Genomic DNA, 20,981 nt, shown 5'->3' with positions numbered 1-20,981 from the left:
AACGAAAAGCCTTTTTGTGACTCAGAGGCGTTTTCAACAACAGTTTAACACACGATGGGTCCCTTGCAAGAAGACCATCCACAGTTTGTACGATAAACTTGTACAGGTAGGAACAGTATTGGAAGCGAAGCGACCTCGACCTAAGGCTGTTTGTTCGCCGGAGAATATTGAAGCGGTACGAGTTGGTGTGCAGAGAAGTCCTGGGAAATCGTGTAGAAAGGCAGCAGTGCAACAGGGAATATCCAGAAGTGACCTCCATATGTATCCATACAAGATTTTTTCAAAAGCTGTTTCACAGAGGAAGACTGCACTGTAATTCCTTCTCTAGATTGTCGCACAGATGACAAAATGGTAGATATCGAAATAGACGACAGAGGGCAGAGAAACCCTTAAAATCGCTCAAAAGAGGAAAGACCGCTGGACCTGATGGGATACCAGTTCGATTTTACACAGAGTGCGCGAAGGAACTTGCCCCCTTCTAGCAGCGGTGTACCGTAGGTCTCTAGAAGAGCGTAGCGTTCCAAAGGATTGGAAAAGGGCACAGGCCATCCCCGTTTTCAAGAAGGGACGTCGAACAGATGTGCAGAACTATAGACCTATATCTCTAACGTTGATCAGTTTTAGAATTTTGGAACACGTATTATGTTCGAGTATAATGACTTTTCTGGGGACTAGAAATCTGCTCTGTAGGACTCAGCATGGGTTTCGAAAAAGACGATCGTGTGAAACCCAGCTCGCGCTATTCGTCCACGAGATTCAGAGGGCCATAGACACGGGTTCACAGGTAGATGCCGTGTTTCTTGACCTCCGCAAGGCGTACGACACAGTTCCCCACAGTCGTCTAATGAACAAAGTAAGAGCATATGGACTATCAGACCAACTGTGTGATTGGATTGAAGAGTTCCTAGATAACAGAACGCAGCATGTCATTCTCAATGGAGAGAAGTCTTCCGAAGTAACAGTGATTTCAGGTGTGCCGCAGGGGAGTGTCGTAGGACCGTTGCTATTCGCAATATACATAAATGGCCTTGTGGATGACATCGGAAGTTCACTGAGGCTTTTTGCGGATGATGCTGTGCTATATCGAGAGATTGTAACAATGGAAAATTGTACTGAAATGCAGGAGGATCTGCAACGAATTAACGAACGGTGCAGGGAATGGCAATTGAATCTCAATGTAGACAAGTGTAATGTGCTGCGAATACATACAAAGACATATCCCATATCATTTATCTACAACATAGAAGGTCAGAAACTGGAAGCAGTTAAATCCATAAATTATCCGGGAGTACGCATTAGGAGTGATTTAAAATGGAATGATCATATAAAGCTGATCGTCGGTAAAGGAGATGCCAGACAGATTCATGGGAAGAGTCCTAAGGAAATGGAATCCGAAAACAAAGGAAGTAGGTTACAGTACGCTTGTTCGCCCGCTGCTTGAATACTGCTGAGCAGTGTGGGATCCGTACCAGATAGGGTTGATAGAAGAGATAGAGAAGATCCAACGGAGAGCAGCGCGCTTCGTTACAGGGTCATTTAGTAATCGCGAAAGCGTTACGGAGATGATAGATAAATTCCAGTGGAAGACTCTGCAGGAGAGACGCTCAGCAGGTCGGTATGGGCTTTTGTCGAAGTTTCGAGAACATGCCTACACCGAGGAGTCAATCAATATATTGCTCCCTCCTACGTATATCTCGCGAAGAGACCAGATAGATTAGAGCCCACACAGAGGCATGCCGACAGACTTTCTTTGCACGAACAGTACGAGACTGGAATAGAAGGGAGAACCGATAGAGATACTAAACGTACCCTCCTCCACACACCGTGAGGTGGCTTGCGGAGTGTGGATGTAGATGTAGATGTAGATGACCTGTGCACAGAAGCTCACTGAAGAACACAAGCAGCACAGACTACTGTTTGTGTCGGCCCGAGTGGCCGTGCGGTTCTAGGCGGTACAGTCTAGAGCCGAGCGACCGCTACGGTCGCAGGTTCGAATCCTGCATCGGGCATGGATGTGTGTGATGTCCTTAGGTTAGTTTGGTTTAAGTAGTTCTAAGTTCTAGGGGACTGATGACCTCAGATGTTGAGTCCCATAGTGCCCCTAGCGATTTGAACCATTTTTGAACTACTTTTGGCTCAGTGGGCGGAGGATAGGGAAGAAGCTGTGGACAACGTTTGATTTTCTGACGAGGCGCATTTTTACTTAGACGGTGTGGTTAACAACCAAAATGTACGCTTTTGGGCCACTGAAAACCCACAGGTGCTTCACGAACGACAACATTATGCTCCGAGGATAACAGCGTGGGCAGCAATTCCCAGTCGCGCTTTTATTGCACCCTTTTTCTCTGAAGAAACTGTGAACAACGAGCGTTATTTGAGCATGCTTCGCAATAGCTCCATTCCACAGCTTCTTGCTACTGCCTTGCCCTTCAACCCGCAACGGTCCGTGCAAGATGGAGCAACGCCACATACTGCAAACACTGTGTTGGAGTTTTTACGCGAGCATTTCGACAAGCGGATCATTTCACTCAGGTTTCCAGGTCGCTTCAACGACGGACCAAATTGGCCCCCCCATAGTAGAATCCATGTGACTCTTTTTTTTGGAGGTACCCAAAGGAAAAAGATTTCCCGAAACGTTCACGTGATTTAATGGAGCTCAGAAGACTTATTCATCAAGCTTGCAGTGAAATTACGGAAGACATACGCCGTAGGGTAATCACTAACTTCAGTGTTCCTGTGAAGGAAGCTAGGAAACGAAATGGTGGACATATTGAGCATGTGCTGAGTTAGAAGAAATCTCCACGGACGGCTCTTCATTGTAGTATATGCTCCTTTCAGATTGTATTGACAATAAAGTTTATATTCAAAAACAAAATGGTAACACATTTCGTGCGCCACCCTGTACTTGCTAACAGTCGTTCGTAGATATTACCACAGTAAATTTCAAACACTCGAATGACCTGCCTCAGACCAAAACCCGCAAAATTACTCCTGACTGCTTGCCGACGGAGGCTGTCTTTTTCATCGACGGATACCGTTTTCCTGTTCTTACTCGTATTAAATATTGGTAAATAATTCCTGTCCGTTTTGGACGTATTGGAACACTGCAAATGTTGAAACTGAAGATAATTTACGATTAATTAGGTGCAGCTACAGTGACGGAAGAAGGAAATCGCAACATGAGAAAGGAGTTGTGCGACGTAAACGAAAGTGAGAGGCTTGTTTCTGCATACGAGAGATGATGTCCGTTGAGATTTCGCGCCAGTCGCGTAGCAGCCGGCACTGCGAGGACGCAGATGAGATCAGATGAGGTTTGCTTCAAATACGCGCTGTCAGCGGCAGCGGGCGTCGGCTGGGGCGCGCAGAGTTGACGTCAGTGGAGCACATCTTTGAGGCGAAAAGACAGCGTCATGAACGCGTCACGGACAAGGGGAGGCCACCACGATTCGAACGCGGATTTACTGCAGACTTCGTACTCTCGTAGCACTCCATGAGGACAACAAAATGTGTAAGCAGTAGCGGGTACTTCTCAAGCGTTACTGAGAAAATAGCGAGATACTTTCGGCCATTTTTACCACACAGCGGCTGCAGCCGCGTGGTGCCGGCACGGTAGGTCAGCGTGTTAGGTCAGAGGGCTGTTTGCTCTCTGTAATAAAAAAAAAACCGAGTAAATGAATCAACGATAAACTAGCACTGATGTTTTGTGACGTCCGCACAGACCAAACGCAACGAACAATACCAACCAAAACGCAAAAAAAAAAAAAAAAGTGGTCAGCGTTCAAGCTCCGTAATAGCTGGATCGAGTACCGTTCGTCAGATTTTCATTTTATTTCTTTTCATCTCAGACAGTTTCTTTACAATTTATATTACAATTGATATAATTGGAAAAACTGTACCCGTGGTCTAGGGGTAGCGTCTTTGTTTCATAATCAAAACGTCTTCGGTCCCGGGTTCGATCCCCGCCACTGCCTAAATTTTGATAAATAATCAGCATTGGCGGCCGAAGACTTCCGGCATAAGAAGTCAGCCTCATTCTGCCAACGGCCTTGTCAAAGAGGGCGGAGGAGCGGATAGAGGTTCAGGGCACTCTCTTCTCCTAGGGGTGGGAAATTGCCCCTAAAGGCGGAAGAATCAGCAATGATCAACGACACGAGGATGCAAAAGGCAATGGAAACCACTGCATTAAAGACACGTAACGTGTATCCACAGGACACGTGGCCTGTAGTTGAAGAAGTGTCATGATGATCTCTCCATTGGCAAAGGATTCCGGAATAGTCGCCCATTCGGATCTCCGGGAGGGGACTGCCAAGGGGGAGGTTACCATGAGAAAAAGATTGAATAATCAACGAAAGGATAATGTTCTACGAGTTGGGGCGTGGAATGTCAGAAGCTTGAACGTGGTAGGGAAACTAGAAAATCTGAAAATGGAAATGCAAAGGCTCAATCTAGGTATAGTACGGGTCAGTGAATTGAAGTGGAAAGAAGACAAGGATTTCTGGTGAGATGAGTATCGGGTAATATCAACAGCAGCAGAAAATGGTATAACAGTTGTAGGATTCGTTATGAATAGGAAGGTAGGGCAGAGGATGTGTTACTGTGAACAGTTCAGTGACCGGGTTGTTCTAATCAGAATCGACAGCAGACCAACACCGACAACGATAGTTCAGGTATACATGCCGACGTCGCAAGCTGAAGATGAACAGATAGAGAAAGTGTATGAGGATACTGAAAGGGTAATGCAGTATGTAAAGGGGGACGAAAATCTAATAGTCATGGGCGACTGGAATGGAGTTGTAGGGGAAGGAGTAGAAGAAAACGTTACAGGAGAATATGGGCTTGGGACAAGGAATGAAAGAGGAGAAAGACTAATTTTGAGTTCTGTAACAAGTTTCAGCTAGTAATAGCGAATACCCTGTTCAAGAATCACAAGAGCAGGAGGTATACTTGAAAAAGGCCGGGAGATACGGGAAGATTTCAATTAGATTACATCATGGTCAGACAGAGATTCCGAAATCAGATACTGGATTGTAAGGCGTACCCAGGAGCAGATATAGACTGAGATCACAATATAGTAGTGATGAAGAATAGGCTGAAGAATCAATACGCTAAGAAGTGGGATACGGAAGTTTTAAGGAATGACGAGATGCGTTTGAAGTTCTCTAACGCTGTAGATACAGCAGTAAGGAATAGCGCAGTAGGCAACACAGTAGAAGAGGAATGGACGTCTCTAAAAAGGGCCATCACAGAAGTTGGGAAGGAAAACATAGGTACAAAGAAGGTAGCTGCGAAGAAACCATGGGTAACAGAAGAAAAACTTCGTTAACATTTTCAAAAACCTCTCTTTCAGCCGATAATTTGGAAGCAAACCATGCATATCGCAGTATTTCCTTAAATATCGGCGCTGATAATCGGTCATGCAGTATCGAGTGTATGTTAATAGCGCCTTCACGAGAAGCAATTTCTCTTTCTCTTTCGATTAAATACGAACAATTTTGAAGACACGGACTAGCATACATTTTCAGTATGACTTTATGCGTCTGGTCGTTAAGTAGTCGATAATAAAAATTTGTAGACTGTCAAATAACATTGTAAGTTTAAGAAAAGTCTATCCGATTAGACGTACTTTTCCTATTATACCAATTGTAATATAAATAGTAAAGAAAATGACTGCGTTGAAAATAAAAAAACTGACGAACGGGAGTCGATCCAGCGATTACGGGGCCTCAACACTAACCACTTTCTTTTTTTAAAAAAAATCTCGTTTTTGTTCGCTTTCGTTCGTTGCATCTGCTCGGAGCGGACTCGTAAGACCGCCGTTTAAGTTCCTTATTGATCGATTAGCTCAGTTTTTTTATTAGAAAGGGAAGCTAACGCTCTGACCGAACACGCTGACCTAATGTGCCGGCTATCTGCGCTACCGTGCTGTCAGCACTCGGCTGCAGCCGCTTCATGGTAAAAACGGCCATGCATAGGTATGTACTTCACGACCGAAATTATCTCGCGATTTTCTCAGTAACGCTTGAGAAGTACGCGCTATTGCTTACACATTTTGTTGTCCTCGTGGAGTACGAATTTTGAAGTAAATCCGCGTTCCAAACGTGGTGGCCTCCCCTTGTGAGTGTGAGTAATTGGGCTTCGGCAAGCTGGGCGCTCCTGCTGCAGTACTGACGTGGCAGGGGCCGGCCGGCCACGTGGCAGCGCAGAGAGCGCCGAACGTCGTGCTGCGTCTGCAGCAGCAGTCGCCACCTCAGTGACGCAGCGGGCTGTTCCGGCTCGGTCACAGCTCCGAGCCAGGCGCGCCCTATAGCGTGCGTTCCACGGCCAGCTGCGACTTCGGTGTTGTCAAGCGAGAGCTCGCTAGAGGGCGGCGTGGACGTCTCTTCCGTCTTCTGGTGAACGCTGGTTCTGCCTCGGTGCCAGTGATGGCCGCATGTTAGTCAGGAAGAGGCCGGTTGGGAGCACACAAGCAACCTGTCTGCGCGCTACACACACTGCCGCTACGGGCTAGAGTGCGATGGATGGCAGCAGCACCACTCGTGTGATTGTCCCACGCACCTACATTGTGAACCTGTACGTCGATCTGGTGACTTGACCTTCTAACAAGATCAGAAATTAATTATCATTGTAGTGTTGCTCACGCTGCTAAATATTGCATTTTCGGGCAACAACAAAGTTATATTATGTGGCAGGTGTCATTAGAGCACAGTTAATAATGTCATTTCATGAAACAATGGATAACCTATCATCTTTTCGTGTTTCCCACGCTGGCTCAGTCGTCGAAAATCTAGGTAGTGATGATTCCAAATTCGGATGCAAAGAGGCCTAGGTGTTATTCTGCGATATTCAAAAGTTTTATAGATGCGCTTCACAAACCATTCTTGAAGATTAACCTTGAAAATATCTTCCACACTGTTAAAGTTCACATTTCATAAACTGATTGCGTCTTTTCAACATGACGACCAAGACTTGACACTCTAATAACCGCTTACTCGCCCGAAAATCAGAGTTACAAGTACGTCAAAGATCATAGTGGCACAAGAAAGAATACACATAACAATATTATCATTGCAATATAAACATATCGCTATATCAAAGCACCTCTAGGTTAATTAAATCAAATCTGAATGTTGTCACAGAAATATGTTAACTATTTTACAGAAACACAGTGAAATATTGCTGGTGTCGAGAGGTTGAGGTGAGGCGCCGCAGTGGCTACGCAATTCAAGTACCATCACAAGCTGGAGTGCGGCCATTCCTGAACAAGATTCCACGGGGAGTTTTCCTACACGATAACACTCGCCCGCTATTGTAAGCCAACATGCTCCAGAGTGTCCACATGTTGGCTTCGACTGCCCGATCACCAGATCTGTCTTCGATCGAACACACAGGGGACACCGTCGGACGACGACTCCAGCACTGACCGTCCCTGTGCTGACAGACCGAGTCCAACAGGCGAGAGGCTCCATCCGACAAACTGACATCCGTCGCCAGTACGACACTACGCACTCACGTCTGTATGCTTGCATTCAACGTTCTGGCGATTGCACCGGTTGTCAACGGACCACCATTTTCATCAGGTTACCTTCCATTCGGAAACTGGATGCACTCAGCGACTTACGTCCATTGAGAATGGAAAATAGTGCATTGAGAATGGCTAGCTACGCGTCGAAATCTGGATTTGCCTAATAAAATCTAAAAAGGACGAGTCATTGCTGCACTCTATAGTTTATAAGGACCAGCATTACGCAATTGCAGTGGCTTATCTCGAGGTTACATTAACCTGTGATCTTCCAATTTTAATCGCCTAAATACACTATGTCATCACAAGGACCCGGACGCCTGGCTGAAGATGACTTACAAGTTCGTAACGCCCTCCATCGGTATTGCTCGAATTCAATGTGATGTTGGCCCACACTTAAACTTGATGACAGCTTCCACTGTCGCAGGCATACGCTCAGTCAGGTGCTGCAAAGTTTCTTGCGGAATGGCAGCCCATTCTTCACGGAGTGCTGCACTGAGGAGACGTATCGATGTCTGTCGGTGAGGCCTGGCACGAAGTCGGCGTTCCAAAACATCCCATACGGACTCTATAGACTTTAGGACTCTGTGCAGACCAATCCATTAAAGGGATGCTATTGTTGTGTAACCACTCCGCCACAGGCCGTCCATTACGAACAAGTGCTCTATCGTGTTGAAAAATGCAGTCGCCATCCCCGAATTGATCTTCAACAGTGGGAGGCAAAAAGGTGCTTAAAACATCAATGTAGCCGTGTGCTGTGACAGTGCCACGCAAAACAACAAGGGGTGCAAGCCGCCTCCATGAAAAACACAACCAGACCATCACACAACCGCATCCGAATTTTACTGTTGGCACGACACACGCTGGCAGATGACGTTCACCCAGCATTCGCCATACCCACAGCCAGCCATCGGATCGCCACATTGCGTACCGTGGTTCGTCACTCCACAGAACGTTTGTCCACTGTTCAATCGTCCAATGTTTACACTCCTTACACCAAGCGAGGCGTTGTTTGGCATTTACCGGCGTGATGTGTGGATTATGAACAGCCGCTCGACCACGAAATCCAAGTTTTCTCACCTCCCAACTAACTGTCATAGTACTTGCAGTGATCCTGATGCAGTTTGAAATTCCCATGTTATTGTCTGGATAGATGTCTACCTATTGCACATTACGACCCTCTTCAACTGTCAGAGGTCTCCGTCACCCAACAGACGGGGTCGGCCTGTACGCTTTTGTGCTATACGTGTCCCTTCACGTTTGCACTTCACAGTCACATCGGAAACAGTGGACCTAGGGGTGTTTAGGAGTCTGGAAATCTTCCATACAGACGTGTGATTCAGGTAACACCCAAACACGTGACCTCATTCCAAATCCGTGAGTTCCGCGGTGCGTCCCATTCTGCTCTCTCACGATGTCTATCGACTACTGAGGTCGCTGATATGGAGTACGTGGAAGTTCGTGGCAGCACAAGGTACGTAATATGAAAAAGTGTGTTCCTGGGGGTCTCCAGATACTTCTGATCACATAGTGTACGTTACCTACAAAATTGTTACTTGGTGTCGCTATTTTTTCCGTCAGTCTCATCTACATCTATATCTACGTGATTACTCTGCTATTCACCATAAATTGTTTTAATTACTGGCACTCCAATTCACGTACCATGTCTGTGACACTATCTCACCTATTTCGTGATAATACAAAACGAGTTGCCCTTCTTTGTACTTTTTCGGTGTCATCCGTCAGTCCCACCTGATGTGGATCCCACACCGCACAGCAGTACTCCAGAATAGGGCAGACAAGAGTGGTGTAAGCAGTCTCTTTAGTGGACCTGTTGCACCTTCTGAGTGTCCTGGCAATGAATCGCAGTCTTTGGTTTGCTCTACCCACGACACTATCTAGTTAGGTTATTTGTAATTGTAATCCCTAAGTATATAGCTGAATTTACAGCCTTCAGATTTGTGACTCATCGCGCAATCGAAATCTAGCGGATTTCTTTTACTACTCATGTGAATAACTTCACACTTGTCTTTATTCAGGGTCAGTTGCCACTTTTCGCACCATACAGATATCTTTGCGCTTTTACAGCCATTTCTTTTTCCGTTATGACATTTCAAGATGCGTGGCATCCGATATTCAGATGTCCACGTTTCCCACCCCGGAAGAATAGTGACACAACTTAAAAATTCAAAACACGAATTATTTCGACTTAAAGAATTCTACAAAACGCATACTGAAGTAGTATTAGCGTCGTTTGAATTACAAATAAGTATTTTTTTTCCAGTAATTCCATTACAATCGATAAAACAGTAATGCGGACATGTAGTTCTGCTCTCGTCGAACGTGAGATGTTATCAGGCAATTCTTAATTCTTTGAGTTGCGTTCCATCTATTCGTTTTCTAAAAATTATTTGGTTTAGTTTGACTCCTTATGTAAGACTTTTTCCACTTTTCCACCACGAGAAAAAAAAATTATATGTACATATTAATTACTGCAGTGTAATACGACATTCGAACCACCATCACGCAAAATTAGTACGTTTTAAAGTAAAAAATGAAAAACAAGTTTAAACTATTGTATTAGAAAAATACAAAATGTAAAATCGTAATTTATGAGAATTAATACAATATGGATAAGGAACATCGGTTAGGTACAATTTAAGGAACACAATGTACAAAAAGAGAATAATAAATGGGATTATATGATGTAGGAATATTTTTCGCCGAGGAAAGTGATTCTGTATGAACTTACTTTATAGCGGAAATATCCATTTTTTTCTTTTACTTTGCAGCTCACGAAAATCCGTAATATCTGCAGCAGTTGTAATCATCAAAACCGTGTCTGGTCCTTCAGATGCCGTTTTCTAACAGGGCTCACAAACCACGGCAGGCATTTCCCATCTCGTGTCTGCACGCATGTCTGACGGACTTTCTAATACAAGATACAGAGACGGACAGACGCATTCTCTGAAAATTATTTCGAGCAGTTATTTCATGAGCCCACGCGAATAGTAAACGGTTGTGAAAACACACTTAACCTCTTGGCAACAAATAATCACAAGTTAGTAACGAGCATCAAAACCGGTTCAGGGATTAGTGAACAACGGGTTGTCGTAGCGAGATTGAATATTGTAATCCCAAAATCCTCCAAAAATAAACGAAAAATGTATCTATTCAAAAAAGCACATAAAAATTCACTTGACGCCTTCCTGAGAGACAATCTCCACTCATTCCAAATTAAGAATGTAAGTGTAGACCAGATGCGGCGTAAATTCAAAGAAATAGTATCGGCAGCAATTGAGAGACTTATACCAAATAAACTAGCAAACGACGGAGCTGATCCTTCGTGGAACACAAAACGGGTTACAACACTGTTGCAGAAACAACGAAACAAACATGCCAAATTTAAACGGACGCAAAATCCTCAAGATTGGATATCCTTTACAGAAGCTTAAAACTTAGAGTTCAATGCGACACGCCTATAATAGTTTCCACAACGAAACTTTGTCTCGAAACCTGGCAGAAAATGCAAAGAGATTCTGGTCGGCCTTCACAAAAGAAGACGAAGTAAATATTCCAGAATTCGAATCGAGTACAGCTGCCAACATGAGTAACGTAGAAGTAAATAACCTCGGAGTAGTGAAGCAACTTAAATCACTTAATAAAAGCAAGTCTTCTTGTCCAGATTGTATACCAATTAGGTTCCTTTCGGAGTATGCTGGTGCATTAGCTCCATACTTAACAATCATATACGACCGTTCGCTCGACGAAAGATCCGTACCCAAAGACTGGAATGTTGCACAGGTCACACCAATATTCAATAAAGGTAGTAGGAATAATGCACTAAATTACAGGCCCATATCGTTAACATCGCAGGATTTTAGAACGTATATTGTGTTCGAACATGATGAATGACCTCGAAGAAAAGGGTCTACTGACACACAGTCAACATGGGTCTAGAAAACATCGTTCCTGTGAAACACAACTAGCTCTTTATTCACATGATGTGCTGAGTGTTATTGACACGGGATTTCAGATCGACTCCGTATTTCTGGATTTCCGAAAGGCTTTTGAAACTGTACCACACGAGCGGCTCGTAGTGAAATTGCGTGCCTATGAGAGAAAATATGGAGAAAGGAGGAGCTGCCATATATGTCAAAACTTATCATTGTGCAAAAAGTATAGAAACAAAAAAGTTTTTTGTGGAGAAACGTATAGAAGCACGTGCCTGTGAGCTGAACATAAACAAAAGTCGCTATATTGAAAAATATTGTCAAGACGAGACTTATAATCTCACGCACATTCGCATTTAAGATTGATGATCTTAGATGTACTGATCAACACGTGGTTCCACTTTACTCACAAAGTAGTGACAAAGTAACTACCGGAATATATTCTGAACTTCACACTCGAATTACACTGCGTTGCAATGTAAGATAACATTAGATATTTTAGAGATAAACCTGAAATAAAAATTTTCAGTTAGGCTGAACTTAAGAAATCCATTGTCCTACGGACTTGGCAGAGACGCGCTTAGCCGGAGATCTTAACACTTCAGACACTCGCCACGGACAGACTGACCTGCGCTCCTACCGAGCGTGCTTCCGTATACAAAACGGAAGTGACCAGAGGGGCAGCTTCCTATACCATCATGACAAGGGATGGACAGAACCATACTAAGGATAGAAACCTCTCTGCTTTTAGAAAGCGTAGCTACCTGTTCCGACGTTGGTCCTACTGTTCTCTAGCAGAGAGGCTTGTCTGCTACCATCGAGCATGCAACTAGAAATACATTTGCTCATTCATCCTCTCACACAGAAGGGTAGGGGGATGACAGTATCTTATCATATACAGTATATAAAAGAAAGTGGATGTAGGTTCCGTATGAGACTGTGTCACACGAATTACATATAAACTGTGTTTTAAAGTGTAGTAGTGTGACAGATCGTTCTTGTTTATGTGTAAAAGTAACACGTTCCACTGCTTAGTCTCCTCCCAGATAGAAACACCACAGTAAATTTAGAAGAGGAATTTATGCCGTAAATGGCAACAGATTTAAGAAATTAACATGAAAGGAATCCGACAGAGACCTTTCATGTCACGTATTTGAAAATTTGGATCGTTCCATATCATTACGAAATATCGTATTCATGATCCATGGAACTAGTATTAATCTAGTCTAATCTAATCTAATCTATGGAATATCGTCTCAGTTATGTGACTGGATTTGCGATTTCGTGTCAGAGAGGTCACAGTTCGTAGTAATTCACGGAAAGTCATCGAGTAAAACAGAAATGATTTCAGGCGTTCCCAAAAATATTTCAGCTTTACGCGTGTCATCCTCTGTTTCAATGCCATTATCATTCCCGAGTATCTGGATATGCTGTTTCGATCCACTTACTGATTTAACGTAAGACCAGAACTTCCTAGGAGTTTCTGTCAAGTCGATACACAGGATTTTATTTTCGAATTCACTGAACGCTTCACGCATAGCCCTCCTTGCGCTAACTTTGACATCGTTTAGCTTTTGTTTGTCTGAGAGGTTTTGGCTGCGTTTAAACTTGCAGTGAAGCTCTCTTTGCTTTCGCAGTAGTTTCCTAACTTCGTTGTTGAACCACGGTGAGTTTTTCCCGTCCCTCACAGTTTTACTCGGCACATACCTGTGTAAAACGCATTTTACGATTGCCTTGAACTTTTTCTATAAACACTCAACATTGTCAGTGCCGGAACAGAAATTTTCGCTTTGATCTGTTAGGTAGTCTGAAATCTGCCTCCTATTACTCTTGCTGAACAGACAAACCTTCCTCCCTTTTTTTATATTCCTATTTACTTCCATATTCAGGGATGCTGCAACGGCTTTATGATCACTGATTCCCTGTTCTGCGCTTGCAGGGTCGAAAAGTTCGGGTCTGTTTTTTATCAGTAGGTTCAAGATGATGTCTCCACGAGTCGGTTCTCTGTTTAATTGCTCGAGGTAATTTTAGGATAGTGCACTCAGTATAATGTCATTCGAAGCTCTGTCCCTACCATCCGTCCTAAACATCTGAGTGCCGCAGTCTATTTCTGGTAAATTGAAATCTCCACCTAAGAATATAACATGCTGAGGAAATTTATGTGAAATATATTCCAGATTTTCTCCCAGTTGTTCTAACACTAATGCTGCTGAGTTGGGAGGTCAGTAAAAGGAGCCAATTATTAACCTAGCTCGGTTGTTGAGTGTAACCTCCAGCCATAATAATTCACAGGAACTATCCACTTCTGCTTCACTACCGGATAAACTACTACTAACAGCGACGAACACGCCACCACCGGTTGCATGCAATCTATCCCTTCTAAACACCATCTGTGCCTTTGTAAAAATTTCGGCTGAATTTATCTCTGGCTTCAGCCAGCTTTCTGTACCTACAACGATTTCAGCTTTGGTTCTTTCTATCAGCGCTTGAAGTTCCGGTACTTTACCAAAGCAGCTTCGACAGTTTACAATTACAATACCGATTGCTGCTTGGCCCCCGCATGTCCTGACTTTGCCCCGCACCCTTTGAGGCTGTTGTCCTTTCTGTACTTGCCCGAGGCCATCTAACCTAAAAAAACCGCCCAGTCCACGCCACACAACCCCTGCTACCCGTGTAGCCGCTTGATGCGCTGACCTATCCAGCGGAACCCGAAACCCCACCACCCTACGGCGCAAGTCGAGGAATCTGCAGCCCACACGGTCGCAGAACCGTCTCAGCCTCTGATTCAGACCCTCCACTCGGCTCTACACCAAAGGTCCGCAGTCAGTCCTGTCGACGATGCTGCAAATGGTGAGCTCTGCTTTCATCCCGCTAGCGAGACTGGCAGTCTTCACCAAATCAGATAGCCGCCAGAAGGGATTTCCTCCGATACATAGCGACACACATCATTGGTGCCGACATGAGCGACCACCTGCAGATGGGTGCACCCTGTACCCTTCGTGGCATCCGGAAGGACCCTTTCCACATCTGGAATGACTCCCCCCGGTATGCACACGGAGTGCACATTGGTTTTCTTCCCCTCTCTTGCTGCCATAGCCCTAAGGGGACCCCATTACGCGCCTGACGTTGGAGCTCCCAACTACCAGTAACTCAGATTTATTTTGTGACCATCGATCCTGATGTTACGTTTGTCGCAGTTCTCATTTCTGCTACTTCTCATTACTTTCGTCTTTCTTCGATTTACTCTCAGTTAATACTCTGTCCTCATTAGACCGTTCAATCCACTTCATCAGATCGTGCAATTCTTCTTCACTTTCGGTCAGGATAGCAGTGTCATGAGCGAATCGTATTATTGATATTCTTTCACCTTGATTTTTAACCCTACGCCTGAACTTTTCTTTCATTTCTATTCTTTGCTTCGTCGACCTACAGATTGAACAGTAGGGACGAAAGATTACTTTCCGGTCTTACACGTTTTTTTTTAATTCGAGCACTTCGTTATTGGTCGTCCACTCTTATTATTCATTCACTCTTGGCTCTTATACATGTTGTAGCTCTACAGCTGACACTTATTTTTCCCAGAATGTTGAACATCTTGGTCGATTTCTCATTGTCCAACGCGTTTTCAGGTCGACCAATCCTATTAACGTATCCTGATTTTTCTTTGTGTTGCTTCTGTTATCAACCGCAATGTCAGAATTGCCTCTCTCGTGCCTTTACCTTTCCTAAAGCCAAACTGATCGTCATCTACCGCATTCTCAATTTTCTTGCCCACTCTTCTGTATATTAATCTTGCAATAAATTTGGATACATGAGCTATTAAGCTGATTGTGGGGTAATTTTCGCATTTGTCAGCGCTTGCAATCTTGGGAATTGCGTGGATGCCGGCCGGAGTGGCCGTGCGGTTCTAGGCGCTACAGTCTGGAACCGTGCGACCGCTACGGTCGCAGGTTCGAATCCTGCCTCGGGCATGAATGTGTGTGATGTCCTGTGGTTAGTTAGGTTTAAGTAGTTCTAAGTTCTAGGCGACTGATGACCTCATAGTCAAGTCCCATAGTGCTCAGAGCCATTTGAACCAGCCAATTGTGCGGATGATATTTTCCGACAGTCAAATTCTACGACGGCAGACGCATACATTCTGCACACCAACGTGAACAGTCGTTTTGTTGCCACTTCTCCCAATGATTTGAGAAAGTCTGATGGAATGTTGTCCAACCTTTCCGCGGCCGACCGTGTGGCCGAGAGGTTCTAGGCGCTTCAGTCTGGTACCGCGCGACCGCTACGGTCGCAGGTTCGAATCTTGCCACGGGCATGGATGTGTGTGATGTCCTTAGTTAGGTTTAAGTAGTTCTAAGTTCTCGGGTACTGATGACCTCATATGTTCAGTCCCATAGTGGTCAGAGCCATTTTTATCTCTTCTGCTTTATTTGACATTAGGTCCTCCAAAGTTCTCTTAAATTCTGGTGCTTATACAGTATTTCGTATCTCTTCTAAATCGACTCTTGTTTCTTGTTCTATAACATCATTAGCCAAATCTCCCCCCCCCCCCCCCCTCATACGCGTCTTCAGCGTACTCTTTTCCACCTATCCGCTCCCTCCACTACATTGTGCAGTGGAGTTCCTGTTGCACTCTTAATGTTACTACCATTGCCTTTAACTTCACTGAAAGCTCTTTTGACTTTCCTATACGCTGAGTCAGTCCTTCCGACAATCGTTTCTTTTTAGATTTCTTCACATTTTTCATACAACAAATGTTTTTTAGCTTACCTACACTCCCTATCTATTTCAGTGACTTGTCTGCATTGCTGAATTTCCCTGATTATGTTTGTACTTCCTTCTTTCGTTGATCAACTGAAGTATTTCTTCTGTTAGCCAGGGTTTCTTCGCAGCTACCTTCTTTGCACCTACGTTTTGCTTCCCTGTGATGACCATTCAACTGTACTGCCTACTGATTCCTTATTGCTTTATCTATAGCCTTAGAGAACTTCAGCCGTATCTCGTCATTCCTTAGTACTTCTGTATCCCACTTCTTTGCGCATTGCTTCTTCCTGACTAATGTCTTAAACTTCAGCCTACTCTTCATCACTACTATATTGTGATCTGAGTCTATATCTGCTCCTGGGTACACCTTACAATCCAGTATCTGATTTCAGAATCTCTGTCTGACCGTGACGTAATCTAACTGAAAGCTTTCAGTATCACCCGGCCTTTCCAAGTATACAGCCTCATCTTGCGATTCTTGAACAGGGTATTCGCTGTTACTAGCTAGAATGTATTACAGAACTCAATTTGTGTTTTTCCTCTCTCATTGCTTGTCCCAAGCCCATATTCTCCTGTAACCTTATCTTCTACTCCTTCCCCTTCAAGTGCATTTCAGTCTCCCATGACTATTACATTTTCATCTCCCTTTACCTACTGCATTACCCTTTTAATGTCCACATATACTTTCTCTATCTCTTCATCTTTAGTTTGCAACGTCGTTATATGAACCTGAACTGTCGTTGTCGGTGTTGGTTTGTTATTGATTCTGATGAACTGCTCACGGTAACACACTCTCTGCCCTACCTTCCTATTCATAACGAGTCGTACACCGCTTATATCGTTTTCTGCTGCTGTTGATATTACCCTACACTCATCTGAATAGAAATCCTTGTCTTCTTTCCACTTCACTTCACTGACCTCTGTTATATCTAGATTGAGCCTTTGAATTTCCCTTTTCAGATTCTCTAGCGGCGCTGTAACGTTCAAGCTTCTGACATTCCTCGTCCCCCCCCCTCGGAGAACGTTATCCTTTCGTAGGTTATTGAATCTTGGCAATCCCCTCCCGGAGATCCGAATGGGGGACTATTCCGGAATCTTTTGCCAAAAGAGAGATCATCATGACATTTTTGGAATTACAGGCCACACGTCCTGTGGATACACGTTACGTGCCTTTAATGCAGTGATTTCCATTAAGTCCTGCATCCTCATGCCGTTGGTCATTGTTGATTCTTCCTCCTTTAGGCCAATAAGGTGCCGTGAACCTCTGTCCGCTCCTCCGAACTCTTTGACCACACCGTTGGCAGAGTGAGGGTGGCTTCTTATGTCGAAAGTCTTCGGGCGCCAATGCTGCACTTAATCCATATTTAAGCGCTGACACGTTTCGAACCGAGGACCGAAAATGTTTTCATTTCTAATGAAAGACGCTATCCACGGGTTATTCCCCATAGAGGAGCAATTGAAAGGCCACGCTTAGCGATAACTACTTTGCTAACAATGCATGCCATGCTGCAGGCACGTGGCACAATAAAAGGTGTCCGATGGGTCCGTCGTTCGGTTTCGCCATATACAACATATGTCCAGAGCACTTCGTGTCGACTTCCCCGCTTTTTAATTTCTGAAAACGACATCGACGTAGCAGCTATAGCGTAAAATTGCGTGGCGGAGTTAAGCGTTGGGCGACCAAGAACGAAGTGCTTGGATTGAAAAAGATATAAGACGGAAATATAGTCTTTCTTTCCTACTCTTCAGTGTGTACATCGAAGAAGCAATGATGGAAGTAAAAGAAAGGTTCAAGTGTGGAATCAAAATTCCAGGTGAAAAGACATCAATAATACGGTTCGCTGATGACATTGTTATCCTTAGTGAAAGTGAAGAAGAATTACATGATATGCTGAATGGAATGAACAGTCTAATGAGTACAGAGTATTGATTGAGAGTAAATCCAAGAAAGACGAAAGTAGTGGGAAGTAGCAGGGATGAGAACAGCGAGAAGTGGGTGAAGTTAACGAATTCTGCCACCTAGGGAGCGAAATTACCAATGACGGATGGAATAACGAGGACATCAAAAGCAGACTAGTTCTGGGAAAAAGGGCAGTCCTGGCGAAGGGAAGTCTACTAGTACGAAACACGGGCCTTAATTTGAGCAAGAAATTTCTGAGTAGATACGTGTGGAGTACAGCGTTGTATGGTTGTGAAACAAGGACTGTGGAAAAACCGGAACAGGAGAGAATCGAAGCGTCTGAGATGCGGTGCTGCAGACGAATGTTGAAAATTAGGTAAGGTGAGGGATGAGCCGGCAAGGGTGTCCGAGCGGTTCTACGCTCTTCAGTCTGGATCCGTGCGACCGCTGCGGTCGCAGGTTCGAATCCTGCCTCGGGCATAGGTGTGTGTGATGTCCATAGGTTAGTTAGGTTTAAGTAGTTCTAAGTTCTAGGGGACTGATGACCGCAGACGTCAAGTCCCATAGTGCTCAGAGCCATTTGAACCATTTTTAAGGTGTTGTTGTTGTTGTCTTCAGTCCTGAGACTGGTTTGATGCAGCTCTCCATGCTACTCTATCCTGTGCAAGCTTCTTCATCTCCCAGCACCTACTGCAACCTACATCCTTCTGAATCTGCTTAGTGTACTCTCTCTCGGTCTCCCTCTACGATTTTTACCCTCCACGCTGCCCTCCAATGCTAAATTTGTGATCCCTTGATGCCTCAAAACATGTCCTACCAACCGATCCCTTCTTCTAGTCAAGTTGTGCGACAAACTTCTATTCTCCCCAATCCTATTCAATGCCTCCCCATTAGTTACGTGATCTATCCACCTTATCTTCAGTATTCTTCTGTAACACCACATTTGGAAAGCTTCTATTCTCTTCTTGTCCAAACTAGTTATCATCCATGTTTCACTTCCATACATGGCTACACTCCAAACAAATACTTTCAGAAACGATTTCCTGATACATAAATCTATATTCGATGTTAACAAATTTCTCTTCTTCAGAAACGCTTTCCTTCCCATTGCCAGTCTACATTTTATATCCTCTCTACTTCGACCATCATCAGTTATTTTACTTCCTAAATAGCAAAACTCCGTTACTACTTTAAGTGTCTCATTTCATAATCTAATTCTCTCAGCATCACTCGATTTAATTTGACTACATTCCATTATCCTCGTTTTGCTTTTGTTGATGTTCAATTTTTAAGGTACGGAATGAGTAGGTTCTGTGCAGAATCGGAGAGTGAAGGAAAATGGGGAAAATACTGACAATGAGTAGGGACAGAATGGTAGGACATCTGTTAAGGCATCAGGTAATGACTTCCAATGTGGTAGAGGGAGCTGTAGAGGGCAGAAACTGTAGAGGAAGACAGAGACTGTGAAACCTTTCCCTCTCCTCTATATCTCGTTTTTTTTTACGCAATCTTCCCTTCTACCATAACCTATGAAACTTCGCTTAGGATTTCTATCTCTTGCTTAATAATAACAGATGAATTCTTCCCTATCTCTATCTTCCCATACAAATTTAATTGCTGTTTATTAAAAGTGATTTGCTGATTATTTCGACGAAACATAGAATGTGTCGTCGTCGTGGCCTGCAATAACCCAAAACTGTTCCTTACCTTTTTTACTGTTACTGTATCGCCATCTGACTGCTACATCGAACTGCGACATGAATATACTTACTCTGTTTTACTATACTCTATTAGCTCTGGTGGGCTGTCATAATAAGTGGCTGTATTTATTACCAAAGCTGGCGTTATTCTTTAATAGCAAAGCTGACGTTATTCTTTAATTAATTTGAATGAAATTACGTAATTCATAGTTGACCTTTTTCTTGACAACAATAAAATTTTTACAAAGTTTTACGTTCATGGTTTTTGGGGTGGATTATAATCAGTAAATCAATATTGCTGGCAAAAATTAATTATATTCTGAAAACGTTTCTTCAAATATTTACTGCTGATAATGAAATGATTTTACAAACATTCAAATGGGACTTACTTTTTACAATAATCTTACAACTAGCATTGCGCAAACACACCTTCAGTAGTCTTGAGTTTCGCAAAGAAAATAATACAATAATGTTAGTTCCTCTTATGATAATAGTTAGCTGATGTCTCTGTACATCCGTTCATAATGTCTTGTAAACCATAGCTGGTGGCTGGCAGGCACATCGCTCCCCTCAACCTTCACTTCTCGCTTACTACGAACGCTAAAGTGCGGTCTCTCCTGCCAACAATGCTTCCTGGTGCAGACAATCCCTGCTACCATTACAAAATGTATCAATGCGCCGTCTTTCCCGCTCTTTTCTTAAAATGGAAACATACACGGTCTCTCCCACCCTTTTTAAAATTATATCAATGTGCGGTCTCTCTTGCCAACAATTCTTTGGTGCAGACATTCTCTGCTACCACAATTATTTCCCACATGACAAATATTAATTATTCCTACGTAATCCTATTAATATAATATAAACATCTTTCATAAATTGTGGTTTGACAATAGTCAACAGACACGTCTTACAACTGGAATACGTCCAGCAGATAATTGAGGACTTAGGTTGCAATCGCTGCTCTCAGATGAAGAGACTGACACAGGAGAGGAATTGGTGGTGGGCCGCAGCAGACCAAAAAGCAGGGAGTGTCGCGTGTTGTTTTTGTGGTGTTCCGACGTTTTTGTGTACTCCGTGTGGCTTCCTTCCGCCCATTTGGCGGCAATTTGCTGTCTCGTGTGGACAATTGTGTCTCGGAAATTTACTGC

General features: G+C 43.8%; 1 protein-coding gene across 2 annotated transcripts in view; it reads left to right on the top strand.

The window, feature by feature from the left end:
* The window catches only part of LOC126293732 (calexcitin-2-like), a 708,697-nt gene that overhangs the window by 537,550 nt on the left and 150,166 nt on the right, over nt 1-20,981 (top strand). The window lies entirely within an intron of this gene.

The sequence above is a fragment of the Schistocerca gregaria genome, chromosome 10 (genome assembly GCF_023897955.1).
Source record: "Schistocerca gregaria isolate iqSchGreg1 chromosome 10, iqSchGreg1.2, whole genome shotgun sequence".
Classification (NCBI taxonomy): domain Eukaryota; kingdom Metazoa; phylum Arthropoda; class Insecta; order Orthoptera; family Acrididae; genus Schistocerca; species Schistocerca gregaria.
The sequence above is the reverse complement of the archived record's forward strand: the minus strand, read 5'-3'. Positions and strand labels throughout refer to the sequence as shown.